At 46.8% G+C, this 19,778-nt stretch overlaps 1 long non-coding RNA gene across 1 annotated transcript in view; it reads right to left on the bottom strand.

Moving 5' to 3' along the window:
• LOC132835962 (uncharacterized) overlaps positions 1 to 19,356 on the bottom strand; it is a 134,454-nt gene extending 115,098 nt beyond the window's left edge. The window contains exon 1 of the long non-coding RNA XR_009647315.1: positions 19,200 to 19,356. This is a non-coding gene — a long non-coding RNA (uncharacterized LOC132835962). The remainder of the gene's footprint in view (positions 1 to 19,199) is intronic.
• Between the last annotated feature and the right edge of the window lie 422 nt (positions 19,357 to 19,778).

The following is a 19,778-nucleotide window of genomic DNA, read 5'->3' as shown; positions in this document are numbered from 1 at the left end:
TTGAGGACTCTGGGTCTGTACTCGATGGGGTTTAGAAGGATGGGGGGGGACCTAATTAAAACATACAGAATACCGTAGGGCCCGGACAGAGTGGCTGTTGGGAAGGTGTTTCCATTGTCAGGAAAGACTAGGAACCAAAGGCACAACCTTGAAGTAAAGGGGAGACCTTTCAGAATGAAGATAAGGAGCAACTTCTGCAGCCAGACAGTGGAGAATCTATGGAATTCACTGCCACAGAAGGTTGTGAGGGCCAGGTCATTGAGTATATTTAAGAACAAAGAACAAAGAAAATTACAGCACAGGAACAGGCCCTTCCCTCTCAGCCTGCACCAATCCAGATTGTTTATTAAACCTGACAAAGACTGAGATAGATAGGTACTTGAGTATCAGGGGGATCAAGGGTTACAGACAGGAAGCAGGAGAATGGGATTGAGAAACTCAACAGCCATGATTGAATGATGGAGCAGATGCAATGGGCTGAATGGCCTTTCAGCTCCTATGTCTTATGGCCTTATGGTTTTCCACTGTGTAGGTCTGGAACATACACCTTTCCAAATCAAAGAGCAACAGTGATATTCTCCGACAAGTTAACAACTCCCACCTATTTTCAGCCTGCCACATCAGGGTAGACTGAGCGAGCTTCCTGGCATCGCTGATGACCCAAGCACCAAGTCCAATTCTTAAACAACGACAACCTGCATTTACATAGCACCCACAGCAAGGTAAACCACCCCTTGGAGTACCACCTGACATTTTTGACAATGAACTGCCTCAGGAGAGGCAGTTTGGGCGGGTGAACCAAAGGCTTGGTCAAAGAGGTTTAAAGAGGATTGTAAACGAGGAAAGAGAGAGGGAGAGACACGGAGAAGGGTTTTTCAGCATTTAAAGCCCAACTAACTGAAGTCATTGGCTACCAAGGATGCTGTGATTAAAACTGACACTGTGCTAAAGGTCCCAAGGTGGAGTGGCTCAGAGAACCCATGGTCACTGCTGGGTAATGCCTGAATTGATCCTTCCATAGACAGAAAAATCTGATGGTACACAGCTTGGATATTCCTGACAAAAGGCACATTTTCTCAAAGCCTTTCATCTTGCCCTCATCAGGACCATTTGCAAGAATATCAATGTAGCATGTTTATCCTGTACAAGAATACTGATTGGCTGGCAAGTGGACTCTGAACAGCAGAAGAGTTGATACAGGAAGTCCTGACACGTGAAGGATGTTAAATTTTGAACTGAGATGACAAGACAAGTTGACCAAGTAATTATAATAGACCATTATTATAGACCATTATTAAAATTGAAATAAGGCCTACAATGATCAAATTGTTTCACAATTATAAACATTCGATGGGCAGAAAATTACAAAACATCACAAACCACTGACTCAGTTATTTACGCAGTAACAACGCGTCTCCTGCTCTCGGCATTTTGTATGAATCCATAGATTGCACATTGTTGGATTGAATTCATTAAATGTATTTATTCAGGGAATGTGGGCGTCGCTGGCTGAGTCAGTATTCATTGTCCATCCTTAGTAGCTATTGAGAAGGTGGTGTTGGTGAGGAGCCGACTTGAATGACTGCAAGATGTAAGTCCACCCACAGTATAGGCAGCTCCAGCAATATAATTGTGGCATGGTGGCTCAGTGGTTAGCACTGCTATCTCTCAGCACCAGTGACCTGGGTTCAATTCCAGCCTTGGGTGACTGTGTGGAGCTAGTGAACAGTGGGAGCTATTTTGTCACATATTAATGTATGGAAGCCATTTTACCTCACGTTCAATGCCTGTCCTGTAGGAAGCTTGTCTCCCACGCCTGCCTGAGATGGTTGGCCTTGCAGCTGTGCAGCGACCTGATAAACAAATTCCTCTCTTTGCATGAAGCCCTTCGTCTCTTTGCAAGCACCTACTGTATACGAACGCCTGCTCTCAAGTTGCTCTCCTTGTTTCTCCCCGTGATATCATGAATAACCGTGTCAATCCTCATCGACACTTGTGTGCACCTTACTTTCTGAATTAGACCGCTACAGGTTGGTCACCCTCTGGTTAACCGACTCTTTCCCGACACACATTCTCCCCGTGTCTGTGTGAGTTTCCTCCAGGTGCTCTAGTTTCCTTCCACAGTCCAAAGATGTGTACGGTTGAGTGAATTGGCCATGCTAATGTGTAGGTTAGGTGCTTTAGTCAGGATAAATGTAGAGTAGTGGGGGAATGGGTCTGTATGGGTTACTCTTCAGAGGGTTGGTGTGGACATGTTGGGCTGAATGTTTCTGCACTGTAGGGGATACTATGATTAATAAAGTTGGGAATTAGGCTGGTGAATCTCATTTGCAGACTGTTGTCTCACCTCCTTAATCCCAATGGACATTTCCCTTTCATCTGATTGGGGTAAGAGATAGTGTCAGTATGAGGTGAGATTTAAACTGTGGAGGAAGTTCAGAGGGGACACTGTCGTATTTCACCCTGGGGGAAGCACACTCAGTTCTCTAACCAGCTCGAGTTTATCATCGGGCACAAGCCACGATTTGAAGATGAGGGGGATTTCCTGTTAAGAAACATTCACATGACTGGCATTGGTGGAAGTTACTCAAGAAGAAGCTTTCCCACACTCAGCTCCCAGAGGGGAACCAACAAAAAAAAACACCAAAAGAGAGTTCCAACATGGTTGGTTTCAAAGCAGATTAATCTGCTGCATGGATCTCTCAGGGTGGGGTTCAGGGCTGATGTTGTCACCAAGAAATATGGGAATAGAAACTAAGAAGGAACATGATCTAGCCAAAGCCGAGAAATACATATTTTAGATTAGATTAGATTCCCTTCAGTATTGAAACAGACCCTTCGGCCCAACAAGTCCCACACTGACCCTCCAAAGATTGACCCATTCCTTATCGAATATTTACCCCTGACTAATGCACTTAACACTGCGGGCAATTTAGCATGGCCAATTCACTTCATCTTTGACTGTGGGAGGAAACTAGAGCACCCGGAGGAAACCCGCGCAGACATGGGGAGAATGTGTAAAATCCACACAGACAGTCACCCGAGGGTGGGATTATCCAACATCCTGATTTCCTCACCCACACCAGCAATATTGACCAAACACTCAATCTCCCAGCTTCCTTCAGGTACACTGCTGACATCCCACGACAGCAACCAATGAAATTTAAACTCCATTTACGCAAAGCTGCAATTGCTGTGGACTCGTAGTGTCCCTACCTCTGAGCCAGAGCCTCAGGTTCAAGCCCCACCTCCTCCAGAGGTGTGTCATAAATCCCTTGAGCAATTTGGTCAGAATCATATTTATCCCCTTACCTCTAACAGATGCTTGTGGAGCAGTGGTAGTGTCCCTACCTCTGAGCCAAGCAACTCAGGTTCAAGTACCAGAAATGCATTATGGCATCTCTGAACAGGATGAGTTAGAATACCATTTATTTCCACCCTCTAAAAGACTCTTGTGGTGAACTGGTAATGTCCCTGCTCCTGAGCTAGGAGCCTCAAAGTTCACATCCCGCCTGCTCCAAAGACCCATCATAACATCTTTGAGCAGGTTGTTCAACCTACATTTGAAGACTTGAGTCAATGGTGGTGACCATGAAACTATCATTGGTTTTTGGCAAACCACACCTAATTCTCCCGTGTCTGCATGGGTTTCCTCCGGGTGCTCCGGTTTCCTCCCACAATCCAAAGATGTGCAGGTTAGGTGAATTGGCCACATTAAATTGCCCATGGTGTTCAGCGATGTTTAGGTTAGGTGCATTAGTCAGGGGCAAGTATAGAATAATAGAAGAAGGGAATGGGTCTGGGTGGGTTCCTCTTCGGAGGGTCGGTATGGACTTGTTGGGCCAAAGGGCCTGTTTCCACACTGTAGGAATTCTATGATAGCTCACCAATGTCCTTTAGGGAAGGAAATTTGTTGTTCTCATCCTATATGTGGCTCCAAACCCACAACAATATAGAAATTAAGAGTAGGAGAAGACCATTCAACCCTTCAAGCCTGCTCCACCATTCACTAAGATCATCCAAGCCTGTTCCCATTATTGCCCCCATACCCATTGATCCTTTTAGCCCTACCAAGATGGTTGATTCTGAACTGCCCTCTAACATAGCTGTGGAAGTTTCTCAGATCGAGGGCAGTTAGGGACATCACATGAAAGATTAAAGGAAAACTAATCGTCATACCAACAAAGCATGTGACAACTCGTTGACACAACTTGTCTCAAGCAGTTGACAAATGCTTTCATTTTGCGCTCAATGGTTGCTGACTCATCGTTAGACCATTACACAACCCCAGAGCTAGGAGTCTGAACATTGGTGTATATCTTTGTTTCACTCTATGTTTTCCAATTCTAGGTTACCTGCAGCGGAAAGTCATTTGCTCGAGACGACGATATTTGGAATGAAAGGTTCCAAGCCAAAACCTCTCGCTCCTAAAACCTTCTCACGATTGCCTCCACCAGCTCAGATTTCGGAAGCTGACAAGCCAACACCCAGTCATGGTATGAAACAAAACCTCCTCTGATTTCACGTTGGAAAATCTGAAAACATCCCGTTTGTTTTCTGCCCACTGACCCGATGCCTCTGTCTGTCAAATGTCTGAGACAGCATCAAATCATTCATAAATTTTGCATCAGATTTTGTCTTCTGACTGCACATCAACCATATCTTCAAAACTGCCTATTGTCACCATCATAATAGTGCCTCCTGTCTCGGTCATTCAGAAATATAGAAGCATAGAAGCAGGAGGAGGCCATTCGGCCCTTCGAGCCTGCTTCACTATTCAATATGGTCATGGTTGATCATCCAACTCAGTCCCCTTTTCTCATGTTCTCCACATACCCTTTGATCCCTTTAGCCCTAAGAACTGTACCTAACTCATTCTCGAAAACATTCAATGCTTTGGCCTCAGCTGCTTTCTATGTTAGTGAATTCAATGGGCTTACCACTCACTGAGTGAAGACATTTCTCTTCATCACAATCCTAAATGGTCTACCCTAGATCCTTAAACTATGACCCTGGTCAGCACTCCTTGACTGTTGGGAACATCCTTCCTGTGTTTACCCTGTCCAGTCCTGTTAGAGTTTTATAGATTTCTATGAGATTTCCCCTTATTCTTCGATACTCCAATGAATATTATCCTAACTGAACTAATCTCTCCTCATACATCAGTCCTGCCATCCCAGGAATCAGTGTGGTAAACCTTTGTTACCCTCCCTCCGTAGCCAGAGCACCCTTCCTCAGATACAGGGACCAAACCTGCCCACAATGCTCCAGGTGTGGTCTCACCAAGACCCTGTACAATTGCAGCAAGACATCCCTGCTCCTGTACTCGAACCCTCTCACTGTGAAGACCAACATCCCATTTCCCTTCCTCACCTCCTGCTGCCCCTGCAATGCTCCCTTTCAGTGACTGGTGTACAAGGACACCCAGCTCTCACTGCCCCTCCCCCTTTCTACTTGTCAATGAAACCCTCATTCATGTCTTTACTGCCTTGAGACATAATTCTTCTAACAATCTCCCATTTGGTCTCTCAATGCAAGTGCATCCAAAATGCTCCTGCCCATCTCCTCACTCGCACCAGGTCCTGTTTATCTGTCACCTTTTTTTTAACTGACACGCATTCGCTCTGAGTTAAGATAAAATCACAACTTTAAAATCCTCACCCTTATTTCCAAATCCCTCTGCAGTTTCTCCCTTCCCTATCTCCATAATCTCCTTCGTGCTTATACCCCTCAGACATCTCTGAACCCTTCCAGTCCTGGAGCATCCCTGACCCAAAGTGCATCACTACTGGTGGCTGAGACCTGAGCTGAGAACTCTGGGATATCCTTCCCAAGCCTCCCAAACTCTCTCTACCTTCATAATGCTTCTTCAGGACACAACGTTTCTCATCGACCTTTGGCCATCCACTTTCATGCCTCCCCATTGATTTCAGATTCACATTTGTGGCTTGTTATGGTTTTGAAAACCATTTGGTCACAAGGAACTTGGATGTTGCTGAGAAAAAAAATCACTGTTCATCAGGACACTTCACAAGAATACCAATCCAAGGGCAAACACCAACATCCATACTGCATGAGAGGAGGGAATTGATTGGCTGGCAGGTTAACTCTGATTGGTCAGCAAGTTGACCCTGATTGGTAGAGGCATTGCCATAAAGAATATGCTCTTTAATACTGATTGACAGTCAACTGCCAAATTCGGTTTAAATCTGGTAGGTTGATCCTAACTGCTTAGGACATCTTGTTTTAAGTTATTTGTAGGATGTAGCCACCACTGGCTGGCCAACATTTATTGCCCTTGAGTTGCCCATTATCCTGAGTGAAAGGATACTGTCTCTTTTGTCAAGATACAGTGTATATATATGTTATTTCTGTCCACAGAGAACTGGGTGCTCTCTATTAATGCGGATTCCCATACACACAAGTGTGCTATCCTGTGACCCTGTCGACAATCCTAGTTTGGCAGCACAACTCTTACCACTTTCAAGCCTATCTAGCCTAACGGATCTAATTGATGCATCCCGCACTGGAATTCATGTTTGAAATAGAAGGGAGAAATGAGCTCCCTTTTCTTGATGTTTCAGTTGATGGGGTAGGCTGGGGTGTTCTCAACTACTGCCCACTCCCTTCACTGGTCAATATACAAGTTGGGATTCCAACAGTCCCAGGTGCTGTAAGTTCAGCTTTATCGGCAACTTTGTAAACGGGTGCTGGGGATTGCGTTCACTGCACAAGCTTAAGGCATCCTGCTGGATAATGTTTACTCCAATCAGAACAGTTCTCGCTGCATCTTGGTGGAAAGTCCCAAGGTTCTGAAAAGTCTACCTCAGAATACTCTCAGATGGTTTGTATCTCACATGTGTGACCTAACTGATTCCCGCTGCTACACTGCAACAGGAGTGAATCTCACCATCCACAGAACGTGGCCATCAAGATGTTCTGCCTCTCACAGTAAATGAGTGGCGCGGTATATGAGTTTCAGTGCTGGTGTGATGCCAGGTGGCCTGAAGATTGATGGATCATCATGGCAGCATAATCTCTCAGCTATTCACAACAAGGAAGGCACTGATTTTAAAGCAACCACGTTGTGTCCAGTAAATATGGTTTTGCTAATGGGCAGCATTTGCTAAACAGTCCTAAAAGCACAAAGAATAACAGTGATAACCAAATCAGGATTGTCAGTTGGGCCCACAGACTACACATACAATCGTGTCTACTGGAAGCTACATATAGTATAAAACACAAGACCCTGGTGTTTCAAGGTGGAAAGGATATATTTACAAAGTGCATCTTCCAACTCATCAAGGGAGGTGATAGCCATTTGCTTGTTCATTCATCTTTGCTATGTCCTGACCAATCAAAGCCAACATTCCTGCTTTAGAATTTAAACAAACCCTAGCAGTTAACTCAGAGGAAGTGAGGACTGCAGATGCTGGAGATCAGAGTCAGAAGGCATGGTGCTGGAAAAGCACAGCCGGTCAGCCAGCATCCAAGGAGCGGGAGAGTCGATGTTTCCAGCATAACGTCCTCATCAGAAAAAGCTGATGAAGAGCTTATGCTCGAAACGCCGACTTTCCTGCTCCTCGGATGCTGCCTGACCGGCTGTGCTTTTCCAGCACCACACTTTCTGACCCTGGCAGTTAACTGTTAATCAGCATGAATGGATACATTCTACAGGACACCACCTCAACCAATCAGAGTCAGTCAGCCAGAATAATTGGTGTCTTTCCCCTGGAATTGCATTCTTACAGATTGTCCTGATGAGTGCAAGATAAAGCTTCAACAAAATGTTTTTAAATGTGTAATGACTGCTGTCAAAGATCAGCAGGCCCAGCTTTCCAGCATTTTACTGTTTGTAGCTATGGACAATAATTGAAACCAAACATAAGCTTTGAAGGAGCAGAATCTTGCTCAACCCTCAATGGACATTCTGTCAGCAAAAGAGGATTCGGAACAGTTCTCTTTTTCTGATTCAAAATCGCTCTGTTTAGACTGAAGAGTTCCTCTTCTGTGATTAGGGAGCGCAAGTCAACTTTCTCTGTTCCTTTTACAAGTTCTCTGTGAACATCGACCCCAAGAAGTTTCACACCTCTTTAAAGTATACTCTGCTTTTTAAGTCATAACAACCACCTTGTTGCTCAGGTTGTACTGCACTTTTATACTCTGTCTTGCTGCTTATTCAGTCAACTCATCAAAAGCTCCTTGTGAGCTCCTCACAGCTTACGTTCCCTCAGAGCTTTACATCGCCAGCAAATTCAGACCCATTACTCTCACACTCGTCATCTCAGTCAATAATCATGATTGTAATTAATAAATCTTAATGGGTAGCGCTGACCTTTGAGTTGGAAGGCTATCCATTCAGGTGTCACTCCAGATACCTGGCAACATAATATAGGTTTCATGGTTAGTATGCCAGCCCACCTATGCTCATGACAGTATCACAATATTGTAGACACTGAGCTCAGGTTATAAAGGTCTCACCTTAACTGAGGCCACGTGAAGCATGACTTGGAGACGCTGGTGTCGGACTGGGGTGGACAAAGTTAAAAATCACACAACACCAGGCGATAGTCCAACAGGTTTAATTGGAAGCACTAGCTTTCAGAGCGCTGCTCCTTCATCAGGTGGTTAAGATCATGCTCATAGAATTTATAGCAGAAGGAGTCCAGTGTGGTGGAGATGTATATAGTAAACAATCTTAGATTAAAGCTTCCATCTTTTATAATGGGATATGCTGGTTTCTGTCCTTTGATGTGTAAGTCCCAGAACTTCTTACAAATTACATTCTCAAGATAGCTCAGGTTATTAAACAATTGAGGTGAAGTCTGTCTGTGTCCCGATGCTATGTCAGTTTTACAGTTTTACATAGATTCATACAGTTTTTGAGCAAAATAAAATGTAATTCTGCAAAAACAAATTCACCCCAAAAGCATATATGTCTGCACATATAGTGGGCGGCACAGTGGCACAGTGGTTAGCACTGCTGCCTCACAGCGCCAGAGACCCGGGTACAATTCCCGACTCAGGTGATTGACTATGTGGAGTTTGCACATTCTCCCCGTGTCTGCGTGGGTTTGCTTCGGCTTCCTCCCACAGTCCAATAATGTGCAGGTCAGGTGAATTGACCATACTAAATTGCCCACAGTGTTAGGTGAAGGGGTTAATGTAGGGGTATGGGTGGGTTGCGCTTCGGCGGGTCAGTGTGGACTTGTTGGCCCGAAGGGCCTGTTTCTACACTGTAAGTAATCTAAATATATACACCAGTCCGGATAGATATGCATCCGTTTGTATGACATCTTTGCGTGCCAATGAATCATACCAAATGTTCTCACAGACTCCCCATAGTGCTGACAAAGGCCATTTGGCTCATCAAGTCTGCACCTACCCTCTGGGGAGCATCTCTATGACCCCACATGTGCCACGGCTAGCCTACTTATCCCTGGGCACTACGAGTAAATTAGCATGGCCAATCCACCTAACCTGCATAATTTAGGATTGTCGGAAGAAACTGGAACAAACCCGTGCAAACATGGGGAGAATATGCAAATGCAAAACAGACATGAGGCTGGGATCGAAGCCAGGTCCCTGACAGTGTGAGATAGCAGCGCTAGCCACTGTGCCAGCCATTTTCCATTCGGATTAAACAATATCACATTGCCCACATCTAGTTTTTTTTTGTTTCAAGGAATAACATAAGCATTGCTGCAGCGGAAACCCACATCCTAGCTGACTCTCTCATGCAGCATGCTGGGAGTGCTGCACTGCCAGGAACACTGTCTTTGGGTGAGCCTGCCCCCTCAGGTGAATGATTATGGAGTAATACTAGATCATTTGCCCTCAGGATACCCAGCAACTGATGACAGAGGTTACGTGGTCATTGACATGTTGCTGGCTGTCTGTGGAAATTTGTCTGCAGTATTTGCTGCATTGCAGTGTGACAAAACGGTGGCTGTAAAATGTTTTGAAAGGCAGTCTGGAAAGATGATACGTAAATGCACATTTAGCAATTATTTTCCTAATGACTGGGTGCAATCAACCCCAAAACAAATCACCTCAATTTTGACTGGATGGTTGTAATGGTTCAGTGACGTGACAGATTTGTTTACTGTGTTTAGTGAAGAATGAAACAGTGGGCTTACCCAGTTCAGCCCAAGTTAAAATACCTCCACCCATTGGGACAATGCCAAGGTTATATGTGTGCTGGTCCCAATCACCAAGTAATTGTGTGTATTCAGCTCATGTGAGACGGCAGTCACATGTAGTGCAGACTAAAACTACATGATAACATTATCTACTTCATTTGCAAAGTGGCTAGACACCTCTGCGAGATAGGGATTCATGGACATATACGTAAGTTCTTCATTGTCGACTTCCCCGAAGCCAAGGAATGGAAACAACAAAAATATCACACATCTCAGTGGCACAATAAGGCACTCAGCTGAGGTTATGGTTTCATTTTGCGTCGAACTCTGTGCTGTCCCTGTCCTGGGAGTGGTTGATGGGGACAGTGTAGAGGGAGATTTACTCCATATCTAACCCCATGCTGTCCCTGTCCTGGGAGTGTCTGATGGGCACAGTGTAGAAAGAACTTTACTCTGTATCTAATCCCATGCTGTCCCTGTCCTGGGAGAGTTTGATGGGAACAGTGTAGAGGCAGCATTACTCTGTATCTAACCCTCTGCTGTCCCTGTCCTAGGAGTGCTTGATGGGGACAGTGCAGACAGAGTTTATTCTCTATGTAACCCTGTGCTATCCCTGACCTGGGAGTGTTTGATGGGGACAGTGTAGAGTAATAGAGATGTACAGCATGGAAACAGACCCTTTGGTCCAACCCGTCCATGCCGACCAGATATCACAACCCAATCTAGTCCCACCTGCCAGCACCCGGCCCATATCCCTCCACACCCTTCCTATTCATATACCCATCCAAATGCCTTTTAAATGTTGCAATTGTATCAGCCTCCACCACTTCCTCTGGCAGCTTATTCCATACACGCACCACCCTCTGTGTGAAAAAATTGCCCCTTAGATCACTTTTATATCTTTCCCCTCTCATCCTAAACCTATGCCCTCGAGTTCTGGACTCCCTGACCCCAGGCAAAAGACTTTGCTTATTTATCCTATCCATGCCCCTCATAATTTTGTAAACCTCAATAAGGTCACCCCTCAGCCTCCGACGCTCCAGGGAAAACAGCCCCAGCCTGTTCAGCCTCTCCCTGTAGTTCAAATCCTCCAACCCTGGCAACATCCTTGTAAATCTTTTCTGAACCCTTTCAAGTTTCGCAACATCTTTCCGATAGGAAGGAGACCAGAATTACATGCAATATTCCAACAGTGGCCTAACCAATGTCCTGTACAGCCACAACATGACCTCCCAACTCCTGTACTAAATACTCCGAACAATAAAGGAAAGCATACCAAATGCCTTCTTCACTATCCTATCTACCTGAGACTCCACTTTCAAGGAGCTATGAACCTGCACTCCAAGGTCTCTTTGTTCAGCAACACTCTCTAGGACCTTACCATTAAGTGTATAAGTCCTGCTAAGATTTGCTTTCCCAAAATGCAACACCTCACATTTATCTGAATTAAACTCCATCTGCCACTTCTCAGCCCATTGGCCCATCTGATCAAGATCCTGTTGTAATCTGAGGTAACCCTCTTCGCTGTCCACTACATCTCCAATTTTGGTGCAATCTGCAAACTTACTAACTGTACCTCTTATGCTCGCATCCAAATCATTTCTGTCCTTGGTCACAGGCCTCCAGTCTGACAAACAACACTCGACTACCAACACCCTCTGCCTCCAATCTTCAAGCCAATTTTGTATCCAAATGGCTAGCTGTCTCTGGATTCCATGTGATCTAACTTTGCTAACCAGTCTAACCTGTCGAACGCCTTGCTGAAGTCCATATAGACAAAGTCCACTTCTCTGCCTTCATCAATGTTGTCTCTCAATCAAATTAGTGTTACACAATTTCCCCCACACAAAGCCATGTTAACTATACCTAATCAGTCCATGTAATTCCTGTCCCTCAAACTTTTAAAACACAAGCCTTTAGCATGACGGAATCATGGAATCCGTAGAGAAGTGAAGCAGGCCATTCAGCCCATCAAGTCCACACCGGCTCTCCAAAGAGCATCCCACCTAAATTCATCCCATTCCTGTAATCATACATTTCCTGTGGATAATCCACCTAGCCTGCACATCCCTGGACACTATTGGCAATTTAGTATAGCCAGCCCACCCAACCTGCACATCCCCGAACCGGGGGAGGAAACCCGAACACCCAGAGGAAACCGCGCAAACACAGACAGAACGTGCAAACTCCGCACAGCCAGCTACCCACGAGTGGAATCAAACATGGTCCCCGGCACTGAACCACTGAGCCACCATGCCACGTACAGGAAAGCCTTCTCGAAAATAATGGGGAACAAAGACAGCATTGTGGAAATGCCTAGTCTGCACACAAGACAGAAGCACTGAGTTATACATCCCACCCAGGAAACCAGGACCTCCCAGAAATATTCAGAGTGTGCAGATAGCCGAGAACCAATCAGATGACAACACTTAATGGACAATGAGCTTTACTCTGTATCTAACCCCGTGCTGTCCCTGTCCTGGGAGTGTTTGATGGGGACAGTGCAGAGAGTGACCTTTACTCTATATCTAACCCCGTGCTGTCCCTGTCCTGGGAGTGTTTGATGGGGACAGTGCAGAGAGTGACCTTTACTCTGTATCTAACCCCGTGCTGTCCCTGTCCTGGGAGTGTTTGATGGGGAGAGTATTGAGGGAGCTTTACTCTGTATCTAACCCCATGCTGTCCCTGTCCTGGGAGTGTTTCATGGGGACAGTGCAGAGAGTGACCTTTACTCTGTATCTAACCCTGTGCTGTCCCTGTCCTGCGAGTGTTTGATGGGGACAGTGCAGAGAGTGACCTTTACTCTGTATCTAACCCTGTGCTGTCCCTGTCCTGCGAGTGTTTGATGGGGACATTGCAGAGAGTGACCTTTACTCTGTATCTAACCCCGTGCTGTCCCTGTCCTGGGAGTGTTTGATGGGGAGAGTATAGAGGGAGCTTTAACCAAAAGAGAAAATGCTGGAAAATCTCAGCAGGTCCGGCAGCATCTGTAAGGAGAGAAAACAGCTGACGTTTCGAGTCTAACTGACCCTTTGTCAAAGCTAAAAAAAGGGAGAACTAGGGAGGGATTTATACTAGGCTGAGGGAAGGTGAGTCATGGCTCCAGAAGCAAAGGGAGCAATAAAGAAGTGATAATGAACGAGAGAGAGAGAGAGAGAGAGAATCAAGAAATAAAAGATACAGAACAGTGAAAAAATATTTAAAAAAGGATAAATAAAATAAATGAAATAAAATTACGGAGCAGGAAGAAAACAGAGGGGTTGAGATGGGATAATCATCTGGAGTTGATAATAATCTGAATGTTGACCCTTACCCCCTCCCTCCCCTCCCAGAACAAGGAGAGGGTACCTCTTGCTCTGACCTTTCACCCCACCAGCCTTCACATACAAAGAATAATTCTCCATCATTTTCGCCAACTCCAACACGACGCCACCACTAAACACATCTTCCCTTCCCTCCCCGTGTCTGTATTCCACAGAGACCGTTCCCTCCAGGAAAACTTAGTGCACTCCTTCATCACACCTAACACCTCTCGCATCACACACGGCACCTTCCCATCACACCTAACACCTCTCCCATCACACACGGCACCTTCCCATCACACCTAACACCTCTCCCATCACACACGGCAACTTCCCATCACATCTAACACCTCTCCCATCACACACGGCAACTTCCCATCACATCGAACACCTCTCCCATCACACACGGCACCTTCCCATCACACCTAACACCTCTCCAATCACACACGGCACCTTCCCATCACACCTAACACCTCTCCCATCACACCCACCACCTCTCCTATCACACACGGCACCTTCCCATGACACCTAACACTTCTCCCATCACACCTAACACCTCTCCCATCACACACAGCACCTTCCCATCACACACGGCACCTCTCCCATCACACACGGCACCTTCCCATCACACCTAACACCTCTCCATCACACACGGTATCTTCCCCATCACACCTAACAACTCTCCATCACACACGGTACCTTCCCATCACACCTAACACCTCTCTCATCACACACGGCACCTTCCCATCACACCTAACACCTCTCCCATCACACACGGCATCTTCCCATCACACCTAACACCTCTCCCATCACACACGGCATCTTCCCATCACACCTAACACCTCTCCCATCACACACAGTACCTTCTCATCACACCTAACACCTCTCCCATCACACACGGTACCTTCCCATCACACCTAACACCTCTCCAATCACACACGGCACTTTCCCATCACACCTAACACCTCTCCATCACACACGGCACCTTCCCATCACACCTAACACCTCTCCCATCACACACGGCACCTTCCCATCACACCTAACACCTCTCCATCACACACAGGACCTTCCCATCACACCTAACACCTCTCCCATCACACACGGTACCTTCCCATCACACCTAACACCTCTCCAATCACACACGGCACTTTCCCATCACACCTAACACCCCTCCCATCACACACGGCACCTTCCCATCACACCTAACACCTCTCCCATCACACACGGCACCTTCCCATCACACCTAACACCTCTCCATCACACACGGTACCTTCCCATCACACCTAACACCTCTCCCATCACACACGGTACCTTCCCATCACACCTAACACCTCTCCAATCACACATGGCACTTTCCCATCACACCTAACACCTCTCCCATCACACACGGTACCTTCCCATCACACCTAACACCTCTCCCATCACACCTAACACCTCTCCCATCACACACAGTACCTTCCCATCACACCTAACACTTCTCCCATCACACACGGTACCTTCCCATCACACCTAACACCTCTCCCATCACACACGGTACCTTCCCATCACACCTAACACCTCTCCAATCACACATGGCACTTTCCCATCACACCTAACACCTCTCCCATCACACACGGCACCTTCCCATCACACCTAACACCTCTCCCATCACACACGGTACCTTCCCATCACACCTAACACCTCTCCAATCACACATGGCACTTTCCCATCACACCTAACACCTCTCCCATCACACCCGGCACCTTCCCATCACACCTAACACCTCTCCCATCACACCCAGCACCTTCCCATCGCACCTTACACTTCTCCCATCACACACAGCACCTTCCCATCACACCGAACACCTCTCCCATCACACGCGGCACTTTCCTATGCAATTGCATAAGGTGCAACACCTGCCCCTTTACCTCTTCTGTACTCACCATCCAAGGCCCCAAACACTCATTTCAGATTAAGCAGCGTTTCACTTGTACCTCTTTCAATTTGGTCGATTGCATTCGTTGCTCCCAATGTGGTTTCCTCTATATCGCAGTGACAAAACGCCGACTGGGTGATCGCTTTGCTGAGCACCTTCGGTCTGTACACAATCAGGTCCCGGACCTTCCCGTGGCTTGCTACTTCAACACCCAATCCTGCCCCATACCCACATGTCTGTCCTTGGCCGGCTGCAATGTTCCAGTGAAGCTCAACGCAAACTGGAGGAACAGCATCTCATCTTCCGACTAGGCCCGTTACAGCCTGCCAGTCTCAACATTGAATTCAACAACTTCAGATGATTATCCCATCTGTTTTCATTCTGCTCCATTATTTTATTTAATCTATTTTATTTATCTTTTTTTATATATATTTTTTCACTGTTCTGTACCTCTTATTTCTTGATCGTCTCTCTCTCTCTCTTTCCAATACCGAACAACCCAGATGGCCTCCTTCTTCAAAGACCGCAGTTTCCCCCCAGACGTGGTCAACGATGCCCTCCACCGCATCTTCTCCACTTCCCGCTCCTCTGCCCTTGAGCCCTGCCCCTCCAACCGCCACCAGGACAGAACCCCACTGGTCCTCACCTACCACCCCACCAACCTCCATATACATCGTATCATCCGTCGTCATTTTCGCCACCTCCAAACGGACCCCACCACCAGGGATATATTTCCCTCCCCTCCCCCATCAGCGTTCCAAAAAGACCACTCCCTCCGTGACTCCCTCGTCAGGTCTACACCCCCCACCAACCCAACCTCCACTCCCGACACCTTCCCCTGCAACTGCAAGAAATGGAAAACTTGCGCCCACACCTCCTCCCTTACTTCTCTCCAAGGCCCCAAGGGATCCTTCCATATCCGCCACAAATTCACCTGCACCTCCACACACATCATTTACTGCATCCGCTGCACCCGATGTGGCCTCCTCTATATTGGGGAGACAGGCTGCCTACTTGTGGAACGTTTCAGAGAACACCTCTGGGACACCCGGACCAACCAACCCAACCACCCCGTGGCTCAACACTTCAACTCCCCCTCCCACTACACCAAGGACATGCAGGTCGTTGGACTCCTCCATCACCAGACCATAATAACACGACGGCTGGAGGAAGAGCGCCTCACCTTCCGCCTTGGAACCCTCCAACCACAAGGGATGAACTTAGATTTCTCCAGTTTCCTCATTTCCCCTCCCCCCACCTTGTCTCAGTCCCAACCCTCGAACTCAGCACCACCTTCCTAACCTAAAATCTTCTTCCTGACCCCTCCGCCCCCACCACCACTCCGGCCTATCACCCTTACCTTATCACCCTCACCTTAATCTCCTTCTACCTATCACATTTCCAACACCCCTCCCCCAAGTCCCTCCTTTTATCTTAGCCTGCTTGGCACACTTTCCTCATTCCTGAAGAAGGGCTCATGCCCAAAATGTCAATTCTCCTGCTCCTTGGATGCTGCCTGACCTGCTGTGCTTTTCCAGCAACACATTTTCTACTCTGTACCTAACCCCATGTTGTCCCTGACCTGGGAGTGTTTGATGGGGACAGTGTCAATGGAGCTTTACTCTGTATCTAACCCTGTACAGTCCCTGTCCTGGGAAGGGTTGATGGGAGACAGAGTAGAAGGAGCCTTACTCTGTAACTAACACTGTGCAGTCCATTTACTGGGAGTGTTTGATGGAGAGAGTATAGAGGGACCTTTCCTCTGTATCTAACCCTGTGCAGTCCCTATCCTGGAAGCGTATGATGGGGACAGTGTGATTGGAGCTTTTCTCTGTATCTAACGCTGTGCTGTCCCAGTCCTGGGAGTGTTTGATAGGGACAGTGTAGAGGGAGCTTTGCTCTGTATTTAACCTCGTGCTGTCCCTGTCCTGCGAGTGCTTGACGGGAACAGTGTAGAGGGAGCTTTATTCTGTATCTAACTCCGTGCTGTCCCTGTCCTGGGAGTGTTTGATGGACTCAGTGTAGAGAGAGTTTTACTCTGTATCTAACCCTGTGCTGTCCCTGTTCTGGGAGTGTTTGATGGGAACAGTGTAGAGGAAGCTTTACTCTGTATCTTTTTCTTTTACCCTATGATATCACCAGCTTTCGGTATATTTGCTAATCACCCTTGTCAGAAGTCTTATGACAGACCCCTGGAGCAATTAACACTTGAACCTGGGCCTTCTGGCTACTGACACTACCACTGCTCCCCAAGAGATGCTAGGACGTCCAGCATCCAGCATCCTGGTTGAATGGTTTCGAATCTCTCTGAGTGTGATGAGGACAGTTGTAACTACCTTAACTACTTGGTTCAGTAAGGAAGCGGTTAAAGCAGTCCATTTTGAGGTGGCGGAAATGACGACGGATGATACGATGTATATGGAGGTTGGTGGGGTGGTAGGTGAGGACCAGTGGGGTCCTGTCCTGGTGGCGATTGGAGGGGCGGGGCTCAAGGGCGGTGAATGATGCCTTTGGTCAGTATGGCACCGGTTTGAGGGCCCACTGCATTGCTTACGCTTCTTGTGTTTTGCCTGATGCTGGTTAATGTGACCAACTAAACCCTGTCAGAAAGAGCAGTTATGCCGAGCTTGTATGATGGTCAGACACACACCTACGGAGGGAAACAGAAACCACCTCCTCTGTGTCACTGTCCCGCTAATCACATGACGTGCAGTCATTCGAGAAGGCATCTCACCACCAACTTCTCAAGGGGCAATTAGGGATGGAGGATAGACAGGCAGCCCAGCTAGTGACGCCCATTTCCCATTTAATAAAAATACTTTATGATCAATACTTTCGAACCGTGAGACTGAATCATACTTCCACAGGATGGGAGGTCTCGGTGTCACATTTGGCTCAAAGCACAAATATATCTGGGCCAGGAAGTGACTCCACATCGGAACCCCGGGCAAGTGAGCAATCATATCCAGGAGGCAAAATGATCAAACTTTTACAAAATTACAAGAGGCAGACAGTTAGGGTTTCTTTTTTCCCAGGCTGGAGATGTCAATGGCTGGGGGAGCAATGGTTCAGGGCAAAAGGGAGAATGTTTAAAGGAGATGGGAGAAACAAGTTTTTTTTTTACATCGAGGGTGGTGAGCGCCTGGAACATGCTGCAGAGGAGCTGGTGGATGCAGATAGGGTAGCAACGTTTAAGGAGCATCTTGGCAGACACATGAATAGGCAGGGGATAGAGAGATAATGGACCACATCCAGGTCATCCTGCTAGAACGCTCACTTCGTCAGCATGAATTCACTGTAACATGATTGATGATTAGTGATGCCGTTTCTAAAATGCAAATTTTTCAAACACACGTGGGCTGTAACATGATTACATCACCAACACTTTAAGCACTATTTCTAAAGCGTGATTTTTCTATAATTGCACAAAAACATTGTGTTATAGAACTGACTGTAGGGGTAAAAGGGCTTATAGTTCAGAAAGGTATTGTGTGTCAGCGATGAGTTGGTGGGCCAAAGGGCCTATAGCTGTGCCCTACTGTTCCTCATTTCTCTTTGTCCTTTTGATTATTGCCATGGGGCTGTGATACTCATTTTAATAGTTGTTTAATTGATCGCCATAGCGACCCGGGCCTGGAACACCACGGAGACTGGAAGGAGCAGAGAAATGGAGGAGAGTGGATTCACAACACGACATGTGCACCAAGGGGAGCAGAATTCTAACTGTAATTATAATTATAAATATAACTTCTTGCCTCCAAAACAATGTTGAACCATCTCCCCCCTTCCTCCCCCCAACATCTCACCACCTCCCACCGAAACACTCCCCCATACACCTACCTGCTTTTGTGTGCCTTGGCTTATGAAACAGGCTTCAAGCCTGCTTGGCCTCTCAGCCTATCGATGGGTCTCTGACTTAAAATAGCACCAGAGTGCATGGCACTGGGGTTTCCCACAGTAGGCACAAAGCTGCTTGTTTGGCGCTGTGGCTGGTTCCTTTTTCTTTTTTCATTGAGAGGAAGCAGGTAATTCTCAGCACAGCGTGATGAAGCAAGGCCCAGGGCACGCATCGTTTGCTGTCTTGCTATTGGCTGATTTGACTGGTAAGTCATGACTTCTTTTACCACTTCCCTTCCCACAGCCCCAGACTGTTGCTGAATCTTCAGACACATTGTGCAGTAACTGGGGACACCGATGGCATCCTGGAACTGACTGCATTTCTTGTAAACCATGTGTTCATGGCTCTTCCACTTTTGCAGAATGGTCTAAGTCACATTTCACTTGGGAGGCTCGACATTGAAAGTTTCCCAATTATTCAACCCCAACTAACCCTTAACTCACACAGAAAACACTCGTACTGTTATCCTGCGTTACACAAACACACTCACAAATCTAAACACTTGCAGACACAGACACACC

Source organism: Hemiscyllium ocellatum, chromosome 45, assembly GCF_020745735.1.
Source record: "Hemiscyllium ocellatum isolate sHemOce1 chromosome 45, sHemOce1.pat.X.cur, whole genome shotgun sequence".
Taxonomy (NCBI): Eukaryota; Metazoa; Chordata; class Chondrichthyes; order Orectolobiformes; family Hemiscylliidae; genus Hemiscyllium; species Hemiscyllium ocellatum.
Note: the sequence above shows the minus strand (reverse complement) of the source record. Positions and strands in the feature narration are given on the sequence as shown.